Source organism: Podarcis raffonei, chromosome 9 (assembly GCF_027172205.1).
Source record: "Podarcis raffonei isolate rPodRaf1 chromosome 9, rPodRaf1.pri, whole genome shotgun sequence".
In the NCBI taxonomy this organism is placed as follows: Eukaryota; Metazoa; Chordata; class Lepidosauria; order Squamata; family Lacertidae; genus Podarcis; species Podarcis raffonei.
The window spans coordinates 3768207-3794143 of NC_070610.1; the positions used below are offsets into that span (position 1 = coordinate 3768207).

At 43.2% G+C, this 25937-nt stretch overlaps 1 long non-coding RNA gene across 1 annotated transcript; it reads left to right on the forward strand.

The window, feature by feature from the left end:
* Nucleotides 1–23597: 23597 nt before the first annotated feature.
* On the forward strand, nt 23598–25604 carry LOC128420502 (uncharacterized). Its single transcript, XR_008332056.1, has 2 exons — nt 23598–24200; nt 24590–25604. It is a non-coding gene; the product is annotated as an uncharacterized LOC128420502 (long non-coding RNA).
* The last annotated feature ends 333 nt before the right edge of the window (nt 25605–25937 follow it).

Here is a 25937-nt window from a genome sequence, read left to right on the forward strand (position 1 = left end):
TAAAATGTGGTGTTTTTGAGGGGGTTATTGGGTTGTTTTTGCATATCGTGGTTTTATAGTTTGATTTTATTCTGTGAACCGCCCTGAGACCTCTGGGTATAGGGGGGTATATAAATATTTGTATATAAATACATTTAAATACATTTATATACATTTATATACATAAATAATATTTGTGTATAAATACAAATATTTGTATATAAATACAAACAACAACAACAACAACAACAACAACATGTTTAATGCAAGAGCATGCCTCCTTAAAAAGTCATGGCTTCCCACTGCAATCCTGGGAACTGCAGTTTCTTAACAATCCTGAGAGTTGTTAGGAGACCTCTCCCCACCCCCACCCCCCACACAGAGCTACAAATCCAAGAGTAGTCTAACAGTCCCTCTTCACATCGAACTTCACAGCTGTTAGGGGAATAGGTGTCACCTAACAACTTTCAGCATTGTTTACAAACTACAGTTCCCAGGGGAAGCCATGATTTTTTAAAATGGTATTATCCTGCTTAAAAGTGTAAGGTAAAGGTAAAGGTACCCCTGACTGTTAGGTCCAGTCACGAACGACTCTGAGGTTGCGACGCTCATCTCGCTCTATAGGCCGAGGGAGCCAGCATTTTCCGCAGACAGCTTCCGGGTCATGTGGTCAGCAGGACTAAGCCGCTTCTGGCAAAACCAGAGCAGCTCATGGAAACGCTATTTACCTTTCCTCCGGAGCGGAACCTATTTATCTACTTGCACTTTGATGTGCTTTCGAACTGCTAGGCTGGCAGGAGCTGGGACTGAGCAACGGGAGCTCACCCCGTCGCGGGGATTCGAACCGCCAACATTTTGATTGGCAAGCCATAGGCTCAGTGGTTTAGACCACAGCACCACCCGTGTCCCTCTTTTAAAAGTATAGTTAGATTCATTTCAATAAGAATTACTTCCAAACATGATTTAGGGCCGTTTCCCACATTACACAGAGAGCTGCCACCAAGTGTACACTCAGCAAAGAGGTGCAGCCCTTTTCGTGCAACCTGACAAAAGTATCTATATGATCAACATGCCAGGAAACACATTGTCACATTTACACACTTGGAAAAAAAGGTGCATACCTAAAAGAGGGAGAGAGAAATGGCATTTAGTGTCAGAAGGGGACATTGGGGTGCAATGAGGTGAATAGCTGAACAGCAAGAAGAAAATATGTCCTAGTGGTGAGATCTATTAGGCTGTGGAAAAGCCACCCACAGGGTTTGTTTCTCTGGTTGAAGCCCTATCTCAGGGAGTGATTTAAAACTGGATTGGACAAAGCACTCAAACACATTCTGCGGTTAGAGTGAAAAGCAAAGTAAAGATCATTATTTATACTCCTTCCGTCCCACTAGCCGTCATTGGCAGGCTCCAAAGGAACAAGGCTGTGCCTGCCCAATTGTGGGTGTTACCTACTGACCGTCTGGCATTTAAAAATCTGCTCAGGATTAGCCAATGCTCTGAAAACATTTGCTGCTCTGGCAATAACTGCAGTATGCATTTGAAATGCCATTTTGGTATCTAATAGTTTATCAACATCTCCTAACAGGATTAACACCAGTGTAGAGTCCAGTTCTATCATGTTTCTTATCAGAGATTTAGGCAGATAATCTAGTTAGATCTTCAGCTAGTTTGTGGCACTGGGAACTTCATAATCACCAAAGTCACTCTCGTCTCTTCCTCCCACCCGCCACCACAATTTAAATATATAGCTCACAGGGCACAATTAAATATTAAATATAAAGCTCTCAGGGCAAAATGTGGCCAAGCAACTTCCTTACGAAAATGCTACAGGGTTCTGTCTTCTGTGTTGCCATTCACCCAGTCTGATTGGTGGAACCACTTCTTCGTAGGTAACCAGTTTCAGAGCCAGTATGCTTCCAAATGGGGAAAGCCAATCGCTGACATATCACAAATGAGGTTTTTTGACTTATCAGATTTCCCCCAGAAAAGGTAAATATAAATTAAATGGGGGGAGGGTAATATAGACTGGCATTTTGATGACAACAACTTTGTTTTGATGTTCCAGCAAATAACTTGTAGGCATAAGAAGTACCCATTCCACAATAAGCACATATCTGTTAGCACCCCCAGTCTAATAAAACAAATAAATAGGAATCCTAGTATTTGCTTCATAATGAGACAAGATAAACCCATCAAAATTCTTCACTGAAGTTGTGCTTGGATAATGTTTGTGTTTGTGTGTTTGAAGTCAAACATAACTATGCATGAGCTCTAGCTGGTGCGTGAAGGGGTTAAGATCAGAGAGGTCTCGTCCTTGACTCAGGTGGGTCACTCCCCTCTCCTCCATGAGGGAGGAAGTGAAGCTTCTTCTATTTACTTTTCTCATCAGGATGAACTTGGATCAAGTTCAGACCACATGTTTAAAACTATATGCTGTATTCTGCACCCAAAACACCTAAAACACATCTACCTGTGTTCTTCTTGCTGCTGGATGGAATAACGCATGTGGTCTGTTCATTGCAAGAAGGGGAGGGGGGAGAAAGAGTTTTAAAGATGGGTAAACAGTATAAGAGTTTAACACCCTATATTCCATGCCTTCCTTCTGCTCAATTCTGAGAATGTTTTTAACTCTGCTGGGGGCTCTCTCCCACTGGAGAGTGTGCAAAGCCCCATGTTTTGAATCTAGGTGCCCATCCATTTCTTTTGTTAATTACCCACACGTGGGTCAGATATATTTCCCACCACCTACAGTTTGAACTGTCCCTATTAGGCTCTGCCCCAGTTCTTCTACTTGCTCTCTTGACTCCAACCCTGACCCATAATACTGGCTCCAGCTTATCCCTTCGGGAGTGGGGGCAGTATATTTAATTCAATGCTAGCAAACCTATTATTTATTAGGCGGACCCTTGCTAACCCTGAAAATTGCTGCATCATCCTACCATCAAATGATTGTCATACAAATTCTTATTAACAATTATTGCACTACATCTTCGTCTCCCTCCCACCTGCAGCTTGCAGTTGTGGTGGATTTGCCATAGTTTGTGCCCAGAAGCAGAACGAGACTAGCAAGGGGCTGGTGGTGCCTGACAGGGATATTAGCAAAATAGTGCTGGCCAAAATAACCCCCAACCTAGTAGTGGGGGCAGAGGTGCTTTTCAGGGAAGTCATCATGACTGGTTTTGTTTTTAAATTGGAGAATTCCTACCAAAGGACACACTGATTCCATGGAACACAGGTAAAAAGCAGAGACCTAGAGAATAGCTGCATAAGGAAAGTAAAAGTCACAACTACAATCCCAAGCAGAATTTATTTAAAATTTCAGAACTAATGGGATATCAGACATGATTTTGCTGAGCTCTTTCTTCGCACGTGCAGTTTTTTTGCACACAAAAAAAGAACTTACTTCTTAGCTTATAAATCTCATGTCTAACGTTCTAGGCTTCTCCTGTTCAGATTAGCCCCTTGCATATGAAAAGGGCGGGTTTCACAGATTGCTTAAAGTGCACACTTTTACACAAGAAAATGTGAGTTTACATTTCCTGGGAAATGGTATCCAAATGACTCAAAACCAGGACAAAATTATATATAGCTTTTACAGCACAGGCTCATGGAGCCTTATATAAAAACAAATCCTTTTTATAGGATTGGCAACAAAAATACAGAATAATATTTTGGTTGTTTTCCTTTTTCTTTTCTTATTTCTCTTCCCCCCTGCCCCAGATTAGGAAATATCCTGCTTTGGGAATCCAAAAAGCTAGTGACTCACATTTTTAGTGTTTTCAGAAAAATAAAAATGAAATTAAAAGGTCTATATTTTCAAAGGCATAGAGAAACATAATCTTTATAGAAGATCATAAACAAGTACTCTGTTAATTACTGGTGAACTTTGTCTAAAGAAAAACTAACATTTCTAAAGTGCTGCTTGCGGATCTTGTGCAGGTTTTTATACAAAGTGTTGTGGTGACTAATGAAAAACAAATGATTTTTCCGAGAAGTTTTGCTACTGAAGCATGTGGAGGCAATATTGGTGTCTTGCATTTGCAGCTGTCGTTGTTCTGCAACTGACTCTCAAGGCCAAGGGAGATGTTACACTAAACACATGTCATTCACTGCAAACAGCAGATCTGTCAGTTCACCTCATTTTCTGATGCCGCCTTGTTCAGAATGCTGCCTTTAAAGATAAGTTTGAAGCTTCAGCGCAAGCAAACTGTGGCTGCTCAGGTATGGGGGGGGGAGATAAGAAAATGTGACACCTGTGTAGTACCAGTGCCGGATTTATGTTTAAGCTAAGCAATCTATAGCTTAGGGCCCCACTCTCTTGGGGGCTCCCAAAAAAAAATTAAAGGGAAAAAACCTGGATGTACATTTCCAAAATATAAGATAAAAAACAAATAAAATGAAACCTACATACAGCAACAGTGTTTTGTGTTGTGTAGGCTCCTATGATGTAAGTCATGGGCCCTGCCTGCTGGCCTCCTCCCTAAAATATCATTGGTTTGCTCATTTCTATATAACATTCTGCATGGACTGGCTTGAGACACCTATTAGGTCCATCAATGACCATATAGCATATGTTGTTGTTTAGTCATGTCCGCCTCTTCGTGACCCCCTGGACCAGAGCACGCCAGGCACTTCTGTCTTCCACTGCCTCCCGCAGTTTGGTCAAACTCATGCTGGTAGCTTCAAGAACACTGTCCAACCATCTCGTCCTCTGTCGTCCCCTTCTCCTTGTGTTCTCCATCTTCCCCAACATCAGGGTCTTTTCCAGGGAAAAGGGTCTTTTTCCAGGGTCTTTTTCCAGGTCTTTACCTCTTCACATGAGGTGGCCAAAGTATTGGAGCCTCAGCTTCACGATCTGTCCTTCCAGTGAGCACTCAGGGCTGATTTCCTTCAGAATGGAGAGGTTTCATCTTGCAGTCCATGGGACTCTCAAGAGTCTCCTCCAGCATATATTCAACGCAAAAAACAGTGACAATTTGTTGTTGACAAAGGACAGCTGGACATAAAAGGGGCCCCATTACTTTCAGTATCTTAGGGCCTCATCAAACCTAAATCCGGCCCTGGTAGTACCACTTGCACTGGCAGCCAGAGTATACTTGGGACCAGTTTAAAGTGATGGTGTTGATTTTTAAAGCCCTAAACAGTTTGGGGCAGAGTTAGCTTCACCTTCACCTATAGCAGATGGCTCACCTGTGAGATTTACTTCTGAGGTCTTTCTTCTTTGTCCATGTCTGAGAGCTAACAGCCACCAGGGAGAAGAACTTTTGTTTGCCTGTGCCACGCTTACTTACTGGCAGCTTGCTATATTTGAGCCTGAATTATTGTTTCAGTTTTCAAAACTATGTGATTTGATATATTAGTATTATATTTATTTTGGCCCCTTTAAAAGTTTCTAATAGGTTTTGTATTGTTTCTATTCACTTTGGGACGTTTTCTCTGGAAAACCAGTTCATAAATTTATTAAATAATAAATAAAAATCTACGCATTTGTCCCATACATTGTTGCATGGGGCAACATTCTTCTGAGAAAGTTTCTTTTTAAGAGGCAGTATATAAATTTATTAAATAAATAGATAAATTATGAGGCACACAGATGGTGCTTTGTGGAAAAATCAAGGAGATGAACCTTATAGCACATGTAATTTGTAGAGTAAAGAAAATAAAAATTAAGCTGCTATTCAAATCAAGCCTCCTTCCAATTACTGCTTTCCTGTCTGTCAGGTACAATTATTCTCACCTTTGACATGACCAGAGCTTCTAAGAGCAATATTAGTTTTTCCCTGTCTGCAGTCTATGAAGTACTGCAAAGCCACTTTGAAATGAGTGCAAAATAAATGAATGCATGCAGGAAGAGAAAACTTACTCAGCTTGAAAGTATCTTCTTATGTTGTCATTTTGAGGCAACTCAAAGTTCAGGAGCACTTGACAAGTGGTAAAATGTATTAGACACACCATGCATGTTGCTTCCTTTGTGAAGAGTGAAAAATTATTTGGAATACAAGGAAGCTGCTGAGCTGGCTTTTTCACCATATGAGAAAGCAAAACCTGGGCAAAATTATGCAGGTTGTGAAGGAAAGTTTGACATCCTGCCATCAAAGCTATAGGTATCTGTTGACGCTTCTGCAGTGCTGTCCATTCAGTTTTGTCAGGCAATCAAATGGGAACAATTTATCAGAAGTTCTTTTACACAATCCCTATTGAAGTGAATGTGCCCTGCATCTAGATTTCAGTGGTGTACTTACACATCAGTTAATTTAAATAAGGAGAATTATATCCAATATCTATCATTATGGATCAAATATAACTTTTTAAGATTGTTAAATATATCATTTTTGGCTGAAGAATTTATTGGTCAAGTGACACGAGGACTTTGGTTTAACTAGTCTTTTGGACATTCCATGTTTTATTTGCAACATACCATATTTTTCCGTGTATAAGACGGTTATTTAACCAAAAAAATAGGTTTAAAAAATGGGATTTGTCTTATACACGGGTAGTGTTTTCTTAATTTGGAGTCCCCAAAAATAGGGGGCATCTTATACCAGGGGGTATCTTATACATGGAAAAATACGGTAATTCTCCTGAGCAGCTACCCATAATAAGACAACTTGGTACACATACTTGGAGCACAATCTTACATTTCAGGTGCAGATATACAGGTTTGATCCTCACACCTGCTTTCAAAACTGGGGAGAAAAATTAACATACATTGAAATGCAATGTCTGTCTTGAAGTTTGAAAAAAGAAACTGAAAGCTGGCAAGCACTTTCAAGACACAATTCCATATGTTAGGTTTGAGTCACAGCTTAGCCATCACACCTACTGTCAAGAGAGCTGGAAAAGATGTAAGAAGATTCACTGCAATATCCAATATTTTAATACACAACAGCAAATATTATTATATTATATTATTTCACAAATAATACCATATTTAGCACAAATCAACAAAGCCTAAGTCCAATGTTTACTGAAAAAATGAAGTGCATTCTGAAATTTCGCCCACTGAAATTGATAGGTGTTAAAGAAAACTTGTTGAAGTATTACAATCCAAGAAAGGTTTTTAAATATTCTATATATGAAATAATCACACAATGTTGAACAAAGCCTTGGGGTTTTCTTTGTGTGTGAGAGAGTGAGTGTAAACGTAATATTGAATAGTCAGAATGCATAATAGGAAGAGTATGTGAGCAAAATCCTGACCAGTAAGTCATGTTATCTTTTGGAAGTCAAAATGCAAAGCTCAGGCTAATTTTTATTGTAAGGGGAATAGTTTTCATTTCTGCCAATATATTCTGCTGATAAATTCTGAATTGCTCAAAGTCAATAACCTGAAGATTTAGAGATTGGACCTTAAGTGGGAATACATAGAGCAACAAGTGCTGGCATAAATTAATAAATGAACATGATATCCCTTTCAACTGATGTCTTGATTGCGCTGGCCTGTGTGAGGTTGCAAAGTTCCAGTGTGTGAGGCTCAGGATATAGAGAGGGACATTAGCAAGTCATTAAGGAAATGACTGGAGAGCAGTCTATGACAAACAGCCAACATCAGCTCATTTGCATTGCTGAGGGCTTCAAGCAGGATGCTACCTGGAGTCAGGGCTGACTTGGATCACAAGGCAATCATTTGTACATATACAGACTAGAGAATTCCTCATGCTACTGCTGTTATTCGAATGATAATGCTGTATAAAGGGCACAGGAACATCTGTGATAATGGTTCTGAGAATGTAATGAAGAAGGACCAGGGAGCTGTTGTGGTGCAGAACAGGAAAACTGCTAATGTAAATGAGAAACCAGCCCAGGCTCTTTGAGTGATTTTCAAACTGTGTGCTGAGAAGCCCCAGGGTTTCTTGGAAGCCAGTCAGGAGTTCCTCTACGTATTTTTCCTTTAAAAAATAATGTTATGTATCACATTTACATATGATCCTCCTTCCAAACATCTGTGTATCACTCTGATCTTCGTCCTGGCCATCTTCTAAGGAACTCACGGCAACAACGATCCTCTGAGGTAGATTAGGTAAAGACAGCGACAGAGCCAAGGTCAGCCAGAGAGTTTCATAACTGAGAGCCTAATGGTGTGCTATGTTAATGGTGTGATTGAGTTTCAAAAATATAATAATTAAATACAAGATGTGACGGGTGACTGGAGCTTTTTCCTATCACTAGTTGTGCAATTATTGTTGACAACCCCTGCCTCCAGCCTGCAACGGGTATTTAACTGTGCGCGCATGTATGCGTACATACACTATGAATGCTAATCACACTATTAACATAACAGGTACATCAGCCCTGAGTGGGGATTCCAAGGGAAGTTTCCCAGTCCATAGATGGGATCATTCTACACATCTGGGGAGCTCAGAGCTGAAACTGGTCCCACAGGAAATCCTGGATTCTGGCACTGAGTACTTCAGCTAGAGCTGCAAAAAGTGCAGAGTCAAAAGCAGGGCTCAGCAACCTAAGGCCCCATGGGCTGAAAGCGGCCCGTAGAGGTCGTTTGACTGGCCCACGAGCCGCCCCCGAACCAAGCCATCCGCTCGTGTGCTGCGCTAAACTGGCATGGGGACTTGCTTCCGCGGCCCCGGAAATCACGTCTACGCACGCGCAGGCGCCGGAAATCGCAGGCGCACACACAATCCGGCCCATGTAGCGATCTCCGCATGACTGATCTGGCCCAGGCAAGATAAACCTTGCTGACCCCTGGTCAAGAGCATCCCAAAGTTGAGAGGCTTTATCCATGAAACATGTAGCCAGTTGGTCAAGCAGGTCTTCAAATGCTCTTGAAGTATCTCCCCCACAGGGGAAGCTGATGAGCTCTAAACCATCCAAAATAACTCTTGTGTCTGGCTACTGGAGGGTGCCATGGAAGCTGCAAAATGAGTTTTCTTTGCAGCCTGCAGTGCCAATGGTAGGTATGCTCAGAGCAAGACTTGTGGCCCTTGCGCTGCAGTCTTTGCCTGGCTTCCTTCATAGCCCAAAGCTCCCCAGAATACCAAGCACCATGAGCAGCTGTGTAGGCCTTCTGCTTTGTGCATATGTGGACATATTTCTATCCTGCCTCTCTGTTGCAGAAAGTGACCTCCAACCACCAACCTTCCACAGCTCCAAGGCTCTGGCCTCCACCTTCTTGCCCCATTTCTCTCCCGCTTCTAGTGTCATTGTGTGTGAGGTGCTCCATGCACTGCTCAGGAATCTTCTAGTGGCAGCAGGTAGCAGGGCTAGTGACTGGCCACTGCGGGCAGTCCTCTGAATCATAACTAGCTAGTCGCACCAGACTCTTGGACTTAGCTCACAGCCATATGTGTAATAGACCTTCAGACCTTCACCACAGAATTCTCCTTACTGTATTTCTATGATTTGCCATTAAGAGGGGGTGGGGAACAAGACTGGCCTTGGGGTAATTTGCAAATTAGGAACACACAATGTTCTGCTGTAATCTCACAGATGGTTTTTCTGTTACATTGTAAATGGATACTCCCCTGTCTCCCAATTTATAATCATGTATTCCAACCAGTTCCACAGGCCTTCCTTATCTGTTTTCTGATTTCCTTTTGTCATCATCCTCAGGAGGCCAGTAAGCATCTCGTAACTGTTTCACAGGTTCCTTCCCTGTGCGATCAGTTGCCTTTCCTGTAGCAGTTCGATAGCCATGTCTCTCCTCTCGCTGGGATTAACGTGCTTCCTCGCCCCTATAGCACTGTATCCCCTGGTGTCCTTTTGAACCTCTATTTTCCATAAACTGCGTCCCAGAATTTTAATGTCCGACTCTGTTTCCTGATGTAGGTAAATCAACCAATTATATCATATTTCATGTCTTGCAGTTTTATGTTTTGTTAACCTGTATTTAGGATGTCTGCCTGGGAAATGAAGTTTGCTTTCTTTCTTTTCATCAATGCAATATCCCTACTCCTAAATATTGTTCTTGCTCTTTTTAGAGAGTAACTGCTTGGCCTTGAGAAATTACGTGTTAATCAGTTGTAGAAGCTTTTGGACAACAGGAGCCACAGCAAAAATCGTCAAGAAACAGTCTTTACTGCCCCTAACAACACAGTTTGGAATATGAGGAGTTTCAGTGTGCCACAGCTAAATCACACACACACACACACACACACACCTCAAAGCCAGCTAACTCAGGCTGGTCTAAAGAACACCCCTTTCAACCCACCCTTGATGCCTCAAGGCATTTGCCCATCTTTTCCTGATCTTTCCTTACTGGCACCTCCCTGGGATGCAGTTATTATTCTGTAATTTGGCTGAATTCATCCACTCAAGAAGCTAAATCAGCCCTACAAAGTTCACCCACTTCTGCCAAAAATGGAAATGTTATAGGTGGTTCCCTTTAAAAGCAAAACCAAGCAAACAAGGTGCCCAGCAAATCCCACTGTAATGTGCCAGGCCTTATCTACTCTGAGGGAGCGACTGTGCCTGCAAATTTTAACTACTTCTGTTACAACAAAAAAGAAGTTATAGGTGTTTTGCTTTTCCTGTTATGAAGTGGGGGGTGGGAGGAGGAACAAAGCTTCATTATTCTGAAACAGGCTCAGACCTTGAGCTGAACTGGAGAGCCTTTTGCGTCGGCTGTTTTCTGAAGCAGCTACGTGGGATCTGAGCGGAATCTTGCAGCCAGTGCAGACTCCTCTAGTATCCATCCAAGGCAATTCTTTCCTCATATTGATTTGTAATTTCTTACCTGTGCTGAATTATTGTGAACTAATAGCTTACTGATTTAAACATGTTGTTGAATTATTGCAATTTATGACATTCACACCTCTGTTTCGTATACAAAATGACAGAATGGCCTCCTGAGGCAATTCATTGTCATATTGTGCAGAAAGGACTTTTTCAAATCCAGACATTTCTAGCTCACTTAAAGAGAAAGTTGTTAAGTGTTGAAATTCCAAAGAGAAAACCCAGGTACCCAGCCATTATTAAAGTGGTTGACTACATCATTCTTTCTAGTAATTGCTGTTATTTAAAAGAGCCTTGGAGCTGCCTCTCAATGTCAAACCATTTTTCCAAGATATTGACAAATGGGAGTAATATTATTTGAGGTCATAGCTCCTGTCAAAATGAGTACCACATGTCCAAGGTTAAAATAGTAATTCAGAATTTGTTCTGCATGCACCCATTTTACTTGTCATATTTTAATGCCAGGGTAAACCAGGGACTAATCCTGCAATTATAATTAGCCAAGTGCGTAAATCTACTTCAAAGAAATATGTGCTCCCAGTCTACCCATTATAAGCCAGATTTGAAATAGTATCAGTAAAGAGAACCACATCTTATTTACAAACCATTGCCTCAGGGGGCAAAACTCTTCCCTCAGGAGCTGATATTCTTTCTTGTGTATTATCTCTTTCTTATGCATTTTGTGTACAAGTACTCAGCCATTTTCTGTTGACTAGTCTTGACATCTGAACCTCAGGTTGGCAACTATTTTCTAACTATATTTTCAACTTAGGGAGAAATTAACAACGAAGAAGCAGCACTAAAGAGCCAACTGACTCCCCTGTATCCTATGGAAGAGAAAAAGGGAAATCTTCCCAGTGTATCTATTCAGAGAAACTTTGGCAAAAGCCCCCCACACACACACACACACGCACACATGCGCCTTTGTTATAGGAGTACATGATTGCTCCTGTAGTTAAGGTGAGTAGCAAAATATGCTTTCATCAATATATGCCTCAAACGTCTTTAGATTTGTAAAAATAGCATCCGTTGGGCTAATAACTTGAACTTTAGCATACATAATATACCTACAAAAGTGCCAAATTTCAAACTGCCACAGATAAGGTCACAGATACCACAAGTTAAAGGTTCTGAAAATTGTCGCTTTGGTCCCCCTTTTCCAGTTTTTATGAAAGCATATCATATATCTCTTTCCAGACTTGGTAAAAACCACTGGCATAATTTATTCAGGCTTGTTGCTTTGGTGAAGTTCTGGTCAGTGGTTCAAAAGTTGTTAAAGTCTCCTGCCCCCTTTGAGGGCTCATCCAGACTTCCTTTTGCAATGAAGCAGTGGGAAAGTTCTTTAATTCCCCCACCCCCATCATCAACACCTCCCCCATCCATACACTTTTAATTTTTACAGTGGCAGCCGATACAGGCACTGCCGGAAGATCCTCAATCAGGAGGAGCGATGAAGCTGGAGCCGGGTCTTCCACAAACGCTGGAAGAGGGCAACGGCTGAGGGCATCGGCATGGCCCATCGATTTCCCCGGGCGATGGACGAGCCGGTAGTGGTAGGCAGCAGGAAAACAGTCCATCACAGCATGCGCGGTGAGAGGACCGGTGGAGTTGGTTGATCACTGGCGAGGAGGCCCAGGAGCGGCTTGTGGTCAGTGATGAGGTCAAAAGTCCTGCCATAGAGGTATTCATGGAACCTCTTCACTCCAGCCACAAGTGCCAGTGCCTCCTTGTCAAGCTGGCTGTAATTCCGTTCCGTTGGAGATAGTGTCCTGGAAAAGTAGGCGAGCGGTGCTTCTCTTCCGTCTGGAAAACGGTGACTAAGGACAGCGCCAATGCCAAAAGGTGAGGCGTCACAGGCAAGGACCAGCGGCCTGGCTTCACTGTACTGTACCAGCACACTGTCCGATGAAAGGAGAGCCTTGACCGTGTTGAAGGCCGCCGTCTCCCGATGACCCCAGGACCAAGGCGTCTTTGTGCTGAGGAGTCGGTGAAGAGGCTCAGCCACCGTGGCTTTGTGGGGCAGGAACATGTTATAAAAGTTCAGCAGCCCCAGGAACGCCTGCAACTCCGTCTTGTTCTTTGGGATGGGGGCCTGCTGGATAGCGCGGATCTTGGATGTGGTCGGGTGAAGGCCGGAGGCGTCGATAAGATAGCCCAGGAACTCTACCTGTGGAACGGCGATCTGGCACTTCTCCCTCTTTACCTTGAGCCCGGCCTCTTGGAACCTGGTCAGCATGGCACGGAGGCGCTCGAACAGCTGCTGGTGTGAGTCTGCAGACACCAAGACGTCATCAAAATATGGTACCACGCCCAGAAGCCCTTGCAGGAGACGCTCCATAAGGCTTTGGAAGATGCCAGGAGCCACACTCACCCCGAACTGCAACCGGCGGCAATGGAATGCCCCTCGGTGGGTGACGATCGTCTGGGCTTCAGCAGTGGCATCATCGACGGGCAGTTGTTGATAGGCTTGGGCAAGGTCCAGCTTAGCGAAGACCTTACCCTCACCCAGGGAATGCAGCAGGTGTTGGACAACAGGAACTGGATAAGCGTGCTGCTGAAGTGCCTTGTTGATCGTGCACTTGTAGTCGGCACAGATTCTCACTGACCCGTCTGGCTTGACAGGCGTGACGATGGGGGTTTCCCACTTGGCGTGGTCCACCGGCTCCAAAACTCCTTGGGCGATCAGCTTGTCCAGTTGTTCATCCACCTTAGCCTTGAGAGCAAAGGGAACCCGGCGTGGCTTTAGCTTGATGGGGGCGACTTGTGGATCAAGGCTAAAGGAGATGGGCGTACCTGTATATTGCCCCAAAGTGCCATCAAAAACCTCGGCAAAGTCTTTGACCAGACCCTCAGTCTCTGCGTTAGAGATGCAGTTGATGCCGGTGACTTCTAGGCCGAGGGCATCAAACCAGTCTAGCCCTAGGAGGCTTGGCCGCTGACCTTCGACCACCACCAGTCAGAGCAGGCCCGAAAAATCCTTGAAGGCAATCCAGAACCGGCCAACGCCTACCACGGGAATGTCGTTTCCCTGGTAGTCTCTCAGGTGTATGCGGTGAGAGTCGAGTTGCCTTTTGGACACTCTGGGTACCAGTCTTTTGATGGTGCTCCAAGACACGATGGACAGGGCAGACCCGGTGTCAATCTCCATGTCACATGGAGCTCCTTCAATGAGCACTGTGACGTTCAGCTTGCGTCGCGTAGGCGAGTCGGTTAGGCCAATCGTGGTTCCAGACAGGCAGCGGCAGTTGGTGAGAGCGAAACAGCTTTCCTTGGCAGACTGGAGTGAAGACTTGGACTTGCGAGTCAGTGAAGGGGGGGGGTGTCAGACGGAGCCGATCGGCAGACCTTAGCGATGTGGCCCCTTCTGGAACACTTCCTACAGATGGCGTCTCTGAATTGACACTTGGCACGGGAATGGTTGCCTCCGCAGCCGGCACATTCCGGTTGGCTCTTGGACTTCTGTTGGAACTTCCTGCGCTCCCGCTTTGTCTGGTGCACGTCATCGTCTTCACTGGAGGATGCCTCATCACTGCTGGCCTCTTCATGATGCACTGGAACTGGCTTCCTAGCAAGACACGGGCTGCTGGGCTTGCGGATCTCCTGGGCGGAGCGTTCAGCAGCTTCTGAGGCCACAGCCTCCTCAATGGCTTTCTGTAGTGTGAGGTCTGGCTTGGCGAGGAGACGCCGTTGCAGATGGATGTCCCGGACCCCGCAGACGATTCGATCCATCAGGGCATCGTCTAAGTCTCGGAACTCGCAGTGCATGGCAGCCTGTCTGAGGGCAGTGGTGTAGTTGCTGATTGACTCCCCCTCTGCCTGGTTCCAGTGGTAAAACGCATGGCGGGCAGCAATCTTGGACGGCTTTGGTGCGTAGTAGTTGCCGAGCTTCTCTTGGATCGTGTCCCATGGTGTTGCCTGGACTGCTTCAGGTGCAACCAATGCTTGGGCCGTCTCAAACACCTCAGGCCCACAGAGGCTGAGGAATAGGCCCCGCTTCCGGTCCTTTGATACTGCTGTCAGCTCGTTGGCTTGGAGGTAGCAGTCGAACCGAGCGAGGTAGGAGTCCCATGATTCAGAGGCTGGCGCAAACGGCAGTAGAGGCACAAGTGAAGCCATGATTCCGATGCCGGAGAGAAGGGCGATGGATGGAACACAGTGCTCTCGCCAGAACGGTCAGCTCTGAATTGGTTCTGTCCAGTGATTTCGCTCAGTGATTTCGCTCTGTGATTCAGCTCAGTTCAGAGGATGGCCACATCTGGCTGTGCTCTGATGTCCACCGATCCCACCTTCGTCGCCAGAGTTAAATAGTGGGTAGACATGGCAGACGACACAGCGATTTCTCCAAAGCAGCTCTTTATTTTGTAAGCTGGAATAGAAACTGAACAGCAAACAGCTCAGCCGGCCTGCTTTTATAGGTAGCCAGCTATTAACATTGTAGCAACAACAACCCAGGGTTTCCCGCCTAAAATAACTGACGTGGACCTGAGTGAAAACTATCTACAGTATCCCCCTGCTGGCCCAGGGTGAGAACTTCAGTACATAACACATACACTTTTAATTTTTTTAAGGCTGCAATGTATCTTGCTTGAAAACCTCCCACATTAAAATTACTGAGCTGAAGTAAATGCAATATGCCACTGGCCCCTTCTCTTCTGAATGTGCTTTGTATTCGCATCCTGGAACACTCCTTCCCTGTAATTTCTGAGAGATTATAAATCTATATTCCACATTAAAACTGCCTGCATTCCTCCAGACGATCCTGCCTCACAGCTCTCAATGGCTTGGCTTTTGTGAAGAGAATCAGGCCCTATCAGCAGAGTCAAAGGCGATTACATAGCCTCACAGACATTTTGAATTTCTGTGGCTCAATTAAGCATGTACAGCACGCCACAGCCACTGAGGCTCTGTTTATTCAGTGAAAGTGCCCTGTAATTTATTTTAAATAATCCATATTTAACAAATAAAGAGGTCTTTGATGGCCCATTGCTGCAGGCATCCATTTAAATGCTCCATCTTGACGGTCTGTTTTGCTGGTTTAAGTTAAATACCTGACAAAAGCGATTCAGTTTTTTGTGGGGGGAATCAGACCTTGTATGTGTGGTATTTATTTTCCTTTACACCAGTAATCAGTTAGTATTTCTTTTTCTTCCAGCCGATTAGCCATTAGAATGATTAATGTTTTTTGGTTATGATAATAACAAATTGTGACAGCCTGCTATTTCTTTGGGGCATTAAATGCTTAGGAATTGTATTCCTTTTTGTGTAGCGCTAATGAGGAATCGTGTTAGACCTGCTGCATGTGCACTGAAAATTAAATTTAGATGCTTATGCCTGAAACAAAAAATCTTTTCTTCCCAAAGTGCCACAGATTTAAAGACCTCCCTCCCTCTTTTTCTCTGTTTCTCTTGAACAGCTCAGAATACATTTGTTCCTCAAAGGACCGGGTGCAGTTAGTTTATCTGCCATTATCAAATACTGCAGTCTATTTTTTTTTTGTATATACTTTTTATTAATTTTCAACCAAAATTGTACATTTTAAACCAAATTTTAACAAATTATACTTTTGAGACTTCCTTCGATTTTTCTGGTAATCATCCATATTTACCCCTAAAGAAAACGCATTTCCTTTGTTGCATTGCCTTTTGACTTTCTCCCCTTTCAATATAGATTTTCCCAAACAATACATCTTAACCTTTCACAGTGCTTCTTGAAACCCCACTAGCGTTGTTTGTAAATCACATATATTTTTCAGATAATCTACAAACTTTCCCCAATTTTCGATGAACTTTTGGTTTTTGGTATATCTTATTTTCCCAGTCAATTTATCCAGTTCCGCATAGTCTGTTAATTTCATTCTCCAGGTCTTGGATTGTCGGTGTTTCTTCCTGTTTCCACTTCTGGGCTAGTAAAATTCTTGCTGCCACAACTGCATACTGGAATAATTTACAGTCTTTTCTTCTTATTTCTTTCCCTGTGATTCCTAAAAGAAAAACTTCTGGTTTCTTAGCAAAAGTATATTTTAACATTTTTTTTAATTCATTATATATCCCTTCCCAGAAGTTCTTAACTTTCTTACATTCCCACCACATATGATAAAATGTTCCCTCAAATACTGCAGTCTAAGTCCCTAGTAAGTGGCATTACTTTCGTTAAACTGGAAAACTCCCAAGATAGGTTTTCTCTCCTTATGACGAACAACAGTCATTAAACCACGCCTGGGGGAATAGAAGGGGGAGAAAACCAGCACAAGGCTAAGTTTTCACAAGAGAGGCAATGGATTTCCTTTGGTTAGGCAATTGACTTTTCAGAGTTTCAGGAGGAATACAATTCTGACAACCATAATTGTCTTGCCTGTCTGGCAGCCAAATCATTTAGTTCTATCTTCTCTTCTACAAATAATAAGATTTGCAAACGACACCAAACTGGGAGCGGTAGCTAACAGAAGACAAAATTGGGATTCAAAATGACCTTAACGTATAGGAGAACTGGGCTAAAACTAACAAAATGAATTTCAATAGGGACAACTGTAAGGTTCTTCACTTTGGCAGGAAGAACCAGCTGCACAAATATGACATGCGGGACCAGGGACCCGGCTTGAAAAGGATCTAGGGGTCTTAGTAGACCACAAGCTTCACGTGAGTCAACAGTGTGATACAGCAGCAAAAAAAGTGAATGCTGTTCTAGGCTGCATCAACAGAAGTCTAGTGTTTGAATCAAGGGAGGTAAGAAGAAAGGAGATTCCTACTAAACATCAAGAAGAACTTTCTGACGGCATGAGCTGTTTGACAGTGGAACAGACTCCCTCAGGAGGTTGTGGACTCTCCTTCCTTGGAGTTTGGAACTGGAGGTTGGATGGCCATCGATCATGGATGCTTTAGCTGAGATTCCTGCATAACAGGGGGTTGGACTAGATGACCCTCAAGGTCCCTTCCAACTCTACAATTCTATGATTCTATAATTCTATGAAACAAGTGAGTGAAACAAACCTACTTGCAGCTTCCTGCAAGGCCCAGCAGGGATCGAACCAGTTCTGTATTCCCCACTTTACCATGACAAATGTTCAAGTTCTGGACCAGAATTCTTCTGGTCTGTGAATCTGGTAATTCCATCTGCAAAACTCTAAGGTTTACTGCACTCCCTCAGTCTAGGTTACTTGATTTTGAAAGCATTCAGTTCTGCCTATCACCTGCTGTGTCCCATATACTTGCTACCAATATCATAGTCTGAGTATTTGACTCTTCCAAAAGTCTTTGCAGCTACATCCAGAACATAATTGCATTCTTGAACTTGGGTGGAAGTTGAATTATAACAGAAATATTATAATGAAGCTGCTTTACTTTTGGTGGATATTTTCAGCTCCATGATCATTGAAAAGCCACTGTCTAAATCATTCAATGTGAGCAAAACTGGATTCTTTTTTGCATCTCAAACATGCCAGATGATGAGTGGATGGTGACAAGCAAAATGGCAGCTTCTGCTTGTGATAAACTGCTGAGAGTTAACACAAACTTGGCTTTACCACAAGCAGGTTTAAAGCCACCAAATGCCTCAATCCTTTCTTCCATTGAAATAAATGGGAATTATTAGGTTACAGATTTATTTATTGCCATTCTATCATCACACACCACTCTGCACAATGGCTTCAGAGTGTGAGAGCTAGCTCCTTTCAGTGAGGTTGGAAGGGAAGAGTGGAAAGAAAGTAAGTTAGAGGTGAAGCCAATGGTGCTGGTTGACTAGCACAAGGAACGAAGCAACAGAGTTTCCTTCTTGTTTCCTCTATTTCAGCTTCAAAGCCCTTTTCCCACACGGGTTGAACTGGGGGTGGCGGCTGTGTAGAGCCATAATAATAACAATAATAACAATAATAATAATAATAACAATATCATAATTATTGCATTTCTTCCACTGCACACAGGTACACTACATTTGTTGCGTCTATGTACATTTCTAATACAATTTTATATAATTGTGAAACTTCATGTCAGGATTAAGGGCAGCTCAGTATTCTGTATACAGCATGCAACAAACAGATTTAAAATCACAAAACATGCAGCAAAGTGAAGTGTGGAAACATAGGCTGGTAGACCTTTAATATATGCGCTTCTAATCTCCTTCCAAAGTTCCCCTCTTCCCCTACCATAGAAAAAGACCATACATTTGGGAAGTTTAGAATGGTTTACTTACAAACTCTCCAAAAGTCAGATTCATGTGCTTTCCCATACAGCAGCCAGAAGACACAGGCAGTAAAATATGGCTTCTTCACAGTGATGAAAGTTCCCAAATTATTGGTATAGGATCACCAGAAAGACTTGAAGGGCCATGTAGTCTCAGACTGGAGAGAATCGAAGGATTGTCCTTCCTAAGGTGAACTAAGCCTGGCAGGACAGCTTATTCTAAGGCATTAACCCCTTCATGCATTAATTTAAGCATGTTGGTTATATGAGACTGGTTATCCCACAACTTCACCTAACACTGCTATGACTGCATGTCCCAGGAGATCGGTTGTGGTGAAAGTAATCATGTCAGGGAAGCTGGTCTTACATGACTGATCTTTAGAGGAATTCCATCCAAGCTTGAAATAATAACCCATTGAAAGATGACTTGGAAAAACCATTGTTGTTTACTGAATATAAAACCACAAAATACATAATCAAAATAAAAACAACAACCCAATAACGCCTCCCCTCCCCCCGCCCAACCACGTTTTAAAAGGACATAGGACAGGATGTCAATCAAATCAAACAAAGTCCTGATTAAAAAGGAGCATTTTTCCCTGGCACCTAAAGGTATATAATGAAGGCGCCAGGCAAACTTCCCTGGAGAGAGCATTCTACAGATGGGAAGCCACTGCAGAAAAGGCCAGTCCTAATGTTGCCACCCTCTGGACCTCTTGAGGAGGCAGCACACAAAGACGGGCCTCAGAAGATGATCTCGGGGTCCGAGTAACAGGTTGGGCAACTGGGCCCAAACTAACAAAATGAATTTCAGTAGGGACTACACATAGGCAGAAAGAACCAGCAGAGGTTGGATGGCCATCTGTCTTGGATGCTTTAGTTCAGAGTCATATGAGCTATGAAATATGCAGTTTGCTTGCTTGTTTGTTTTTATTTATTACAGCATTTATATGCCACCTGTCTGAGTGGTTTACAGTAAAGGTAAAAGATCTGAAATGTAACTGACAAGACAGAAACAAGAAATGTAATGCCGCCTAAAACTCAAGCAGCAGAGAATGAAGATCAATAAAACAAAACTCTGAAGCAGAACCCAAAGCTGAGCAAATTCTAAAAGATTTTAAAAGCCACGCAAAATGGAAAGCACTGAAATGACCACAGAGTGCTTCAAATTTCATCTCAGCCATTACCCTGAGGCAGGCGCCCACCTCTGTTTCCTTTCCCCTCTGCATTATGGAGATATTAAAACTGACCTACTTTGCAGGACTGTTGTGCAGATTACTGAAATACAGTGGTACCTCAGGTTAAGTACTTAATTCGTTCCAGAGGTCCGTTCTTAACCTGAAACTGTTCTTAACCTGAAGCACCACTTTAGCTAATGGGGCCTCCTGCTGCCGCCGCGCGGCCGGAGCACAATTTGTGTTCTCATCCTGAAGCAAAGTTCTTAACCCAAGGCACTATTTCTGGGTTAGCGGAGTCTGTAACCTGAAGCATCTTTAACCCGAGGTACCACTGTACTGCATGCAGCTTAAGGACTTGCACTGCTCAGAAGGCACTATATTAATACAGCATGCATATGGGATACACATACAGTGTGTATATTTATATTTATATATTTATATTTATCCCACTGCCTAGGCTTGTCTTGTAACTTCTATCCATTATTAATGATAATAATAACAATAACAATGGAATTGTATTATTCTACAAGTTAGGTTTTGGGTTTCTCCAGTAATACAGCACTACATTTTTTTTTTACTTAATCTCAAAATAAAGACTTGTAAATTCAAAGACATAGTGGAGCAGTTAACTTGACTCTTGACTTAGCCAGATGAGTAGCCAGTGCATCTGTGAGGGAGAAGCCCTCTCTCTCCTCCACCCTCCATCTCCCTTGCTCTGTTGCTGCTAGCCATCTGTTGATAATTACTGTCCAGTCTCTGCTGAGAACTTGTGATATTTAATATTTCCTCACCACTTGAACAAATAAGCGATAATAACTGCAAGGTAGTTGACCACAGGAGTAGAAAGATGTATAGCATGAAAGAGTCAGTGTACACCTTGGTTTATGAAAACAACTTCGTTTTCTATTAAGGATTAGGGTAAATCCAGGCCCTTGAGATCTGGGAGAATAGATGCATTGAGTTATACAATATCTCAGGGAAACAAGAGAGAAAGAGTTAAGCTTTTAAAACCACAAATATCAAAGGGATTTCAGAAAAGAGAATAAATATCCCTGTGTTTTTCCTCATGTCAATTTTTCATTTGTGCTGTCTTCAGTTCAGACTAAAAAGAATCTGCCAAATGTTTTGACATTCAGGTTTAAGAATCTTCCCATTAGATAACCATTATTTCTTTATCAGTTTAAAATCTTCCTATAAAACAAAACTGGAGTATATGGCAGTGTAAGGATAGGGGGAAGCTACATTGCAAATGTGTTTTAAATATAAATGATATCAGATCACAAGAGTAAGACTCAGATCGCTGGGAAACTACCTTTATTGAAGGAAAAGAAAAGAAGGGGGGCATGTCTCTCCTGCATGCCTCCCCCTTTTTCATGTGCATGCTCAGGGAATTGGGCTTTTCTTGCAAAGCTGAAGTGAATAAATCTTATATTAGGCCAGGTTGCTTACCGAAGCAAGACGGTCTGAGTATATTACACCGATCCTGGTCCCAGTGGCGTAGCGTGGGTTGTCAGCACCTGGGGCAAGGCAAGTAATTTGTGCCCCTTAACCCGTGGATTTGCGCCCCCTAACCCTAACCCCCAGATGTTGCGCCCGGTGCGGCCGGGCCCCCCTGCACCCCCCACGTTACGCCACTGCCTGGTCCAACTGCACTGGCTACCAATTAGTTTCCAGGCCCAATTCAAAGTGCTGGTTTTGACCTATAAAGCCTTAAACGGCTCAGGACTGCAATACGTCAAGGACCGCCTCTTTCCCTATGAACCTACCCAGACCCTGAGATCATCTTCTGAGGCCCTTCTTCGTGTGTTGCCTCCTCAAGAGGTCTGGAGGTTGCAACACATGAACAGGGCCTTCTCTGCAGTGGCTCCCCATCTGTGGCATGCTCTCCCCAGGGAGACTTACCAGGCGCCTTCATTAAACACCTTTAGGCACCAGGCAAGAATGTTCCTTTTTACCCAGGTCTTTGGTTGATTTGATTGACATCCTACACACTTTTAAAATGTGTTTTTTTTGCAGGGGGGGAGTGTTATTGGGTTGTTTTTATTTTGATTATATATTTTGTGGTTTTATATTTTGATTTTGTTCTCATGCCTCTCTAGGCAAATGTGTCCTTTTTTTCTTTCTTTCTTTCTTTTTTTTTTTTTTTGCTTTTCAAAATCTGGCAACCCTATTATATTCTAACTAAGAACTAATCTTTTTGCCTGGACATTCCCAAATTAACTGACTTTTATGCTGCGATCTGGGTGTTATTGTACTGTTTTGCTTCACTGTAAAACACCCTGAGATTTTCTTTTTTAATGAAAAATGGTCTGGAAATATTCTAAATAAATAATATTTTTACAACCCTTTGGTTTACAGAAGAGTTAAAGCACTTACAAATTCACCCATGGGATCTAGGTGTGGACATTGTAGATTAAGGTGTCTTCCTAAATATCTGTACCATGTACAGTATTAAGCAAGCTCTATAGTCTCACATAGGGAGATTTAAAAAACTGATGCAAGGCAGGCAGGCAGGCACACACACACACACACACACAGCAGCAGCAGCAGAAATTGAAATTGGCAGGACTCATTTTGACAGATTGTGGGGTTATGGTGAAAATTATTTATTTATTCATTCATATCTTTATTGGGATCACAGGCAGGCAGGGAAAGTTTTCTTTCCTGATACAAAACATAATTCCAAAGCTGCTGTTTTTGTTGGAGAGAAACTCTTCCATCAACACGGCAGTCTCTGGTCCATCAGCAAGAGCTAGGCAAATAAGGAAAAATGCATGCACAGAATTGCACAATGAATTCTGGAGCAAAAATGGGTATTGTTTAGGCAGTTAGGTTTTGCAATGCAGAATATAATGCCATGCTGATGATTTCCAAGAGCACACAAAGAACATGGTTTGCTAATTTGAAGCTGGCATTGAAACCATGCAAAAGATGTGGGACATTTGTTAAAGCAGGTATTAAGGGTTTTATGGTGGCTAATCTATATCGTGCCAGACACCAGAGAATATTTTAAGCAGCTGTCTCTAATTTTCCAATTTGCTCAAGCATCGGTTTGTTCATCAGCCTGCAGTCAAATCTTAGTAGTTTCTAAAGGCCTGCACTAGCTTTAGATACCCAAGTTATCACTTGGGTGGGCATTAAACCAGGCTTACAGCAATGGCCAGCGATGAAGTTTGCAGACCCTCAGCTTCAGATATAATCAGCATTCAAGCAGACTTTTACTGTAATTCGGGCCTATAACTAGGGAAGGCCATATCATGCTGCTTCTGGTCTGTGTCAATTTTGCATGTGTATTCATAAATCCATTTAAAGAGAGAGAGAGAGAGAGAGAGAGAGAGAGAGAGAGAGAGAGAGGCACAAATATTATATTTATACACATACCTAATACTTACCTAATGCATTTTTGTGTAATTTATCTCAATGTATACATTTCTAAAATATTGTATCCTAAAGTATGCACTTTTTTACACTTAAAAAGAAAAATCAAGATCTTTATTCCATAATTTAGAGAAATGCAAAATCTGAAGGATACTTACAGTATGTTCCAATCCAGGAGATGCAGATTAGGTGAGTTCATTTAAAAATGAGGATCAAGTGAAATCCCCCTCATCCCCTCCCTTTACCTGCAGCATAAGGTAAGACATATAATATATTTATATTTTTTATTATTGAAGAGCCTGAAAATACAATGCACAGTCAAAGGATGTGGGAGAGAGGCCCTGCCCAATGGGCTTACAGTCTAGTTTACAGAATCAAGCAGCAGGAATCAAATGAAATACGGGGCGGAGTATCCAATTTCACCACCTGAGGCAAAATGGTAATACTGTATGCCATCCCACCACCATTGAATCGTCCCTTACCTGGGTCGTGCAGCGGTACTTGCAAAGAGGCAGCAGTGGTTTCTGGTGAGATCTTGTGTACTCTGCCAGACCTTGCAAGAATTTGGCAAGATCTCACTGGCAGCGGCAGGCGCCACACAAAGGGGCTGCCCAAGGTGGCTGCCTCATCCCACCCACAGGTGGGCCGGCCCTGACTAAACAGAGCACTTGAAGGAGAAGGCGGCCATAACTGGTTAGCAGGAGCCAGTCAGGAGACGATGGGTGCAGGGTTGCAGGAAGGTCAAGGCTGCCCAGGTGCACCATAGGATTCACTCTGGTACTCCACTGGTGCACCCAGTGGCGTAGCATGGGGGGCGCAGGGGGGCCAGCCGCACCGGGCGCAACATCTGGGGGGCGCGCTCGCACTCGCAGCTCTCTGCCCCTACCTGGCTCATTCACTCTCTCTCACTGCAGTGCTGGCTGTGCGAATCCAATCCGAGCCGCCGGGTCGCCGCCCACTGTGGAGGGGGTGGGTGCCAGGCATGCGGTGCGGAGAGAGAGCGAGGGACTATCTGGGGGAGGTACAGTGCAGCGGCAGCGCTGAGCGCGGGAGAGAACCACACCAAACCAGCCCAGGCACCAGCAAGAAGAAGCTGGCAGCGGCGGCAGGTTAGGGGTTAGGGGGCGCAAATTACTTGCCTTGCCCCGGGTGCTGACAACCCACGCTACGCCGCTGGGTGCACCCAAACAGCCTGTGTCTCTCTGTTACCCTACCCTAGCATCAGTTTAGAAAAAGTTCCCCCCGCATGTGACACGGTTGCCAAAGGCTACTTCTTATGCTACTTGTTCTGGGCAAAATTCTAGGCAAGCTGGATGCTTATTTCCGAACTATAGCATTAGAAACTTGACAGGTAGTGACTATATTCAGGTTCCTCCTGGTAGCAATGCCCTTTCATTAGGGTGTACACCCAGGGAATTTTTATTCACATTTTCCCCAGCTCCTTTGAAAATGGACAGGCAGATTGCAATGGGGCTTTGAACAGGATTCATAGAATGATGCCCTAAATGAATGATGCATATCCACTTTTGATGTCTCGATCTTCAGGGGAGATCTTACAATACAGTGCGTTTTACACAACTCCTTCCCCTACACTGAAATATATACCAGGGGACTAATCTGGTGTTCTAACTGGAAATATTGAAAATGCAAATTGGCTTTCATTCTAATGTGTCAACATTCGTATCCCCTCACTTTTAAAATCCAAATGTGCTCTGCTCTGTGTACTACATTGCAATACCTCATTTTCAACTAAGGTGTTGCACAGAAAGAAAACAAACTTAAAACTAAATAGGATAACCACCAAGCCAAATTCCTCACTTCAATTGTCCAGTACTCAAAGTCCAGTGAAAATAAGAATTTAGTACCCTAGACTTCATATTATTTTAACTTTTTATTGGCTACCATTATTGAATATTATATTAAAATGTTCTTTGAATATACAGTGTGGGGGTCTTTGTAGAAGTGTGCTTTTGTTGTTCCTGATTCCTCCTTTCTTTACATAGATGTAAGAAAACTACCTTGGATTTCAGAGTTTTCAGTTTCTGTCTTTGTCAATGGGGAACCTTAAAATGGAGGTTGTTAGAGGCAAAAGGTTTGCTCGCGTTGTCTGAGGTGTTGGTTTTCATCCTTGCTTCCTCCGCCCGCTTGGAGAGCAACAAATATTAACTGCTACTGCAATACTTCATTAAACAAATATTTGTGTAAATCACAGTGTGAATATGCGAAGTGCTTTGATGGGCAAAGAGAAGTCGTTCCCCACGTCCTTGTTTCTTGTTTTAAACACAGAGCTGAAGTGCTCTATACAGTGACCTGAGCTTTGCTCTCCTGCTGCTCCAGATCAGCTTGAGTCCCCCGTTCTTCCTTTTATTCCTAATTGGTTTACAGCTGAAATACTGAGCAAAATGCAGACTTTCTGTTACAATGCAGCACTTCTTCTCATGTGCAAGCATTTAGGGTTGACACCTGGGGTTTTCATCCTGGGGTTCTGAAAGTGGCCTCTGACACGGAGGGCAGGCTTTGCCTCACCTTCATGAGATCA